The sequence below is a fragment of the Phocoena phocoena genome, chromosome 8 (assembly GCF_963924675.1).
Source record: "Phocoena phocoena chromosome 8, mPhoPho1.1, whole genome shotgun sequence".
Lineage (NCBI taxonomy): Eukaryota > Metazoa > Chordata > Mammalia > Artiodactyla > Phocoenidae > Phocoena > Phocoena phocoena.
This window is the reverse complement of record NC_089226.1, coordinates 24,845,516-24,851,515: the sequence shown is the minus strand read 5'-3', so window position 1 is coordinate 24,851,515 and position 6,000 is coordinate 24,845,516.

The window sequence follows — 6,000 nt, the reverse complement described above, 5'->3', positions numbered from 1 at the left end:
TAAGGTGATGGCAGTGGTTATAGAGTGAAAATGGACAGATTCAAATTATGTTTTGGAAACAGAATCAAGAGGATTTGCTGATGCATTGGTTGTAGGGGATAGGGAAAAGGAGGAATGATGATGCCAAGGTTTTGGGCCTGAACAACTGGGTGGAGGGTGGTTGTTTAAACTGAGATGAGGACGCCTTGGGGAGGTGAGAGAGAAACTCTTTTGGATGAGCAAAAGGCATGGAAATGGCTGTTAAAGGAGAGAGAAGATCAGAAGTTATGTTTTGCATATTGTCGAAGGTAAAAATGTTACTGAGTCCAAGCTTGCTCTGCTCGCTGCACGACAGGCCATTAAATCAGGAGACGAGGTGTTGAGGCAAGAAACATGACTTTATTCAGAAAGCCGGCAGACGGAGAAGATGGCAGACTACGGTCCCCAGAAAACCATCTTATCAGGGTCTGGATTCCAGTTTCTTTTATAGAGCAGAGATGGGGAGGAGGTGAGGAAGTAAAGTAAAAAGGCCATTTGTCTTGCTAAACATCTCCTTTGCATGGCCTACATTGGGGAGGGGATATGTTAATTTCTTCTTTTCTGCAGCCATCCACAGGTGGACAGGGTCAGGATACTTCCCTGAACAAAGGCACTTTGGTTTAACATTCAAACAGAGGGGCAGGGTTCCCTGAGGCAGGCCATTATGTATGATTATAATAACAAAAGCAACGAAAAGCAAAGGTTAAAGTCAAAAAACAGACCCAACATGGAGTCAAAATTGGCTCTTCCCTGTTACAGGGTGATTTTGTAACTGAACAGAACCCTATGAGGCCTTCCCAGAACAGACTCCTACCCCATATCCTCTGCTTTAGCTCTTCTCTGAAGTGTCTAGATAATAGTATCTGATGTACATTTCCAGAGTTGTGTTACAGATGCTAAAACCCTCACCAAATGGAAAAAGTTAACTACTTGATGACATGAGCATGTAGCCCCCAGGCCTACTGCCAGCTACCGATTGATAATATTAACCCTTGTGACACCACCCTGTTACCATCAACCAATCAGAGAATTGTGCCTGAGCTGATCACATACCCTGGGACACCCCTCCCTCACCTTGCCTTTAAAATGCTTTGCTGAAACTCATCCAGGAGTTCGGTCTTTTTGAGCACTAGCTGTCCCTAACTCCTTGCTTGGTTCCCTGAAATAAATGCTGTGATTTCTTCATCACAACCTAGTGCCAGTAGATTGGTTTTACTGCTGCAGGTGAGCAGACCCAAGTTTGGTTCTGTAACAGTTTTACTGTTGGGGTTGTTTTTATAATCAGGGAAACTCTATGTCTAGAGATTAGTTCAGCTAATCATTTATGAGACCAAGAATGTGAATTTGGAGGGTCTGTGTCTGGCCTTATCACAGGTAAATGATAGAGTCACTTGTGAGTGACTCTTCAGGGAGTCATGAGAAAGAATGGACAATCTAAGTCATATGGAGAAGGGTCTTTCTTTGTAGTAAGCTGTTTCTGGAAAACAAAGTTTGGTAAGGGGGAATTACCTGTCACTGTTTTCTAGGAGCACAGGGCTCACGTAAAGTCAACACTGTCAGTATGTTATACTTGAGATATTTGTGAGATCCCAAGTAGAGATGGCAAGCAGGTAGTTGGATATATGAGTCAGGAATCTGGGAGAGAGGTCCAAGGCTGGAAATATATATTTGAAAGTTCTCAACATTATAGGTGATATTTAACACTATGGGACTTGGTATGATCACTAAAGGAGAAATTGTATATAGAGAAAAGAGGGTCTAAGATACAGCTCCAAGGAACTACAACTATAAACGTTAAGTAGAGGAGAAGGGCACAATATGAGAGAGATATAACCATGATGTGGGAAACAGGAGAGTTTGGTATCATGGAGGCCAAGAGAGGAGAGCCTTTCAGGAAAGGGAAAGTGGAGAAGTGCACTGAAAGATGTGGAGAATTAAAATCAGGGCAGTGACCATTAAAACTGATGAGGAAGTTAAAGGAAGGATTCTTTTCTTTTAAGATGAAAGATGCTTCTGAACATGTTTTTTATGCTGATGGGAATAAAATAGGAGAGAGGGTAAAAAAACTGATGATATAAAGAGGTGGGTGATGGCTAGTTCTTGAGATGGGATCCAGAATATAAGTAGAAGTACTGGGCTGGAGGAGGGGCCTGGCCAATAATACGGTAAGAGAAAGGGATTAAAAGATGGAAGGACAGAAGTCTGAAGATTTCATGGGAGAAGAAAGGAAAGATGCCATTTATTTTTGCAATGAAGTATGGATGGAGGTAATCCACTATGGAGGAGAAAGGGGAGTAAGAGGTTATGAAATGAAACAAGTGTACAAGGGAATGCAGTGGAAGAGCAAGCCCAACAGAGAAAAATAGGACAGGATTGTTGAGTAGTGTTAAGTTCCCATTTGAGGTCTGAGTTTGAGTTTAAAGAGAAACCACTCAACCTGGTTTTGGGCTTTTGTCCAGCAATGTTCAGCTACTTGGGTGTAGGCATGAAGAAGACTGAGAGGGTTTATTGAAGGTTGTGATTTTATGTACAACAGAGGAAAAGGGGCTAGGTTGTTGTAGATATTTTCAAGAAAGTGATTACATAACATGTATATTCTGACCTTGTCCTATGGGTGGAAACCTTAGGATGGTTCTCTTCAGTTTCATTAAGTTGCTAGTGGGGATTTCACTTCCTTATCTCCCCATCCCGCAGTCACTCATCTTGTCCAGGGTCCCACTTTCTGGAGATGGAAGTGGAGCTTAGGAGTGTTTGGGGCCATGGAAGAGGAAGTCATCCAAATATAGTCCCATGGGCTGAGCAGACTTAAGGTGATTACTTTTATGCAATATGGAGAAGGCAGCTGCCTCTAAGATACCGTCTCCCAAGAAAGGCAAGTAATACACCCGTCATCACTGGCAAGGTGTGGCATCCTCCTTTACAGCAAAGTAGGATCTTCTGGATGAGGAATAAGGATAGAAATTGATATAGGGATACAGTTCAATTCCAGTTACAGTTAGGCTTAGGGTTAGGTTTAGGGCTGGATTTGTGGGTCTTCCTGGTGCCAGGCAATGGTACAGTCTTTCGAGGTGAACTCTTCTTTTTCTCCATGTAGTACCCAAAGGTCTAGGAAGCCCCAATAGCCATCTTCCTCCCTCTCCCACTCCAAAATCTTGAAAACCCTTGATGCCCCATCTAGTTTTTCACCAGTTCTTTGTTTATTGATTAAACTTTACATACTACCTTTATATGCACAAAGCTTTGTTTTTTGCTTCTTACAAATGAAAAGCTTTGACTTTGTAGCTATTGTGTCAAAAATGGACTTCAAGAGCCTATCTTGGAAGTAACAATCCCAAACATCCTGGAAGCAACAGGTGCTTTAGGGTCTGCTAGTCTTGTTTGGAGTTCTATAATGAAGTGTGAAAAAACTAAGCACAAACATATTTTTCAGAGATTTATATCATACAGCTGAGTGGGGAAAAAAAAGATGTTAAAGAGTGTTTTTTGGTTTGTTTGTTTTACCGGTACGCGGGCCTCTCACTGCTATGGCCTCTCCCGTTGTGGAGCACAGGCTCCGGACGCGCAGGCTCAGGAGCCATGGCTCACGGGCCCAGCTGCTCCGTGGCATGTGGGATCTTCCCAGACCGGGGCACGAACCCGTGTTCCCTGCATCAGCAGGCGGACTCTCAACCACTGCGCCACCAGGGAAGCCCTGTTTTTTTTTTTTAAATGTTTTAATTCACAAGAAATTTATTATAATTGTGGTTGTCTCTGAGTAAGGGAGAATGGATGCCTGAGGGACTGTGGAGGAAGGGGGCCTATTAAAATAAATTTCCTACAACACTTCATTATGAAAAATTTCAAACATATAGACAAGCTGAAAGATTTTACATAGAGAACACTAGTAAACCCACCCCCAGATTCTGTCATTAACATTTTTGCTACACTTGCTTTGTCCCCTTTCTATGCAACCATCAATCCATCTTATTAGGACCTCCCAGGTGGTCCAGCCGTTAAGACTCCGCACTCCCAATGCAGGGGGCTCAGGTTCAATCCCTGGTCAGGGAACTAGCCTGCATGCCGCATCTAAAGATCCTGCGTGCCACAACTGAAGCTCTAGCCTGCATGCCCCAACTAAAGATCCTGCGTGCTGCAACTAAGACCCGGCTCAGCCAAATAAATAAAATAATTAAATATTTTTTAAAATCCATCTTTTTTGGATACATTTCAAAGCAAATAGTAAACATAAGTTATCCCTAAATTCTTCAGCATGTATATCATTAACTAAACTCAAATTTTGTTTACTCTTTTTTCTTTTGAATGAGATGCAAAAATCTTAAGGGTACACTGGCTGAGTTCTGACAAATGCATACACTTGAATAACCCAAATACCTACCACAACACAGAACATTAAATTACCCCAGGAAGAGGAAGGAGGCTTACTTTTAACTGTATTCCTTTTAGCAGCTTCTGAATTTTATATTATGTGCTTCTGTTCTCTATCTTTAAATAAATATTTAAGCATTTAAAATATTTAAACATTTTAATAATGATGGTTTATAGAGTCTAAACTGGATGAGGAAGAAAGTGAAGACAGGAGGGGATGATAGGTAACAAGGAAGTGGTGGGGTAAATGGAAAGAACTCATTTGAGATCAGACTTTTGTAGCCGTGGTGTTTCCAGAACAAGCGAGTTGGGAGAAAGGAATGTCTTGTTAGACAGTGGGATATTTGAAACTGTTTTCAAAAGTAGTCATAAATTCAGAGCGTGATCATAGGAATAGTACTGTCATAGGATAGTAGCCCCCTCCAAACCATATGCTCTGAACTGCACATTGTATTTTACCCTTGCAGTATTTACCACAACTCCAATTAAGCAACATTTGGTTTGTATAACTATGCTTAATATCTAGCTCCCTTATTAGACTATAAACTTCAAGAGGGCAGAGGTCTTGTCTGTCTCATTTAATCCTATATTTCCAGTGCCTAGTACATAATAGGTACTCAAACAAGTATTAAATACTTAATTGGATTCTTTAAGCAGGGTCATTAATTTATGAATTAATTCAATTGTTATATCACAGTTTGTCACCTAACTTTTTTTTTATGGTACATAAAGTTGGTTATAATTCAATCAACTTACACTTTAAATTAAGCAGTAGAGTTGGACTAGGGTTGAAGACAACCCAGTTTCACTGGAAACGGGAACCATAATTATATAAAGTTTATTCCAGACTAGGCCTTTTCTCTGACCCAGCTGTTACCTTGACCAGAGAGAAGCCTCCATTTTCCCATCTGTAGAACAAAGATGACCTCTAAGAGTCATCCCTATGTTGACAATCTGGCAGGACATTACAGGCCTAGTGGCTCTGAATCCTTGTTCTACCACGTAGTCATTGTTTAATCATGCCTAGATTACTCTCTAATATAATCACTGTAAAATGTGGGGTAACTAAGTGGCATGATTGTGTTGATTTAATGAGATAGTACAAAAGTTTTCTAAATTACCCTTCTTCTATTCACTACACAGTAGTCAGAATGATCATGTTGGAATGGGAGTTTGATCATACCACTCTCTCTTCACAAGCCTGCAATGAGAAGCCTGCAATGGTTGCCCATCTCACTCAGAATAAAAGCTTGTCTTTACTGTGGTCCACGAGGCCCTATAAGCCCTTATGCTCTTCTTACTCTCTGCTCTGAACATACCAACCTTCTTACTGTTCCTCTGACACTCCGGGCAACTTGCCACCTGTGTTTCCCCCTATTTGGAATGCTCTTCTGCATATGTCCTGGTCTTCTCCCTTATCTCTTTCAAGTCTTTTTGCTCAAATGCCATCTTCTCAGTGAGACCTACTTGGATCCCTCTATTTAAAACTGCAAACTAGGGACTTCCCTAGTGGCGCGGTGGTTAAGAATCCGCCTGCCATTGCAACAGACATGGTTTGATCCCTGGTCCGGGAAGATCCCACATGCCTTGGAGCAACTAAGCCCATGTGCCACAACT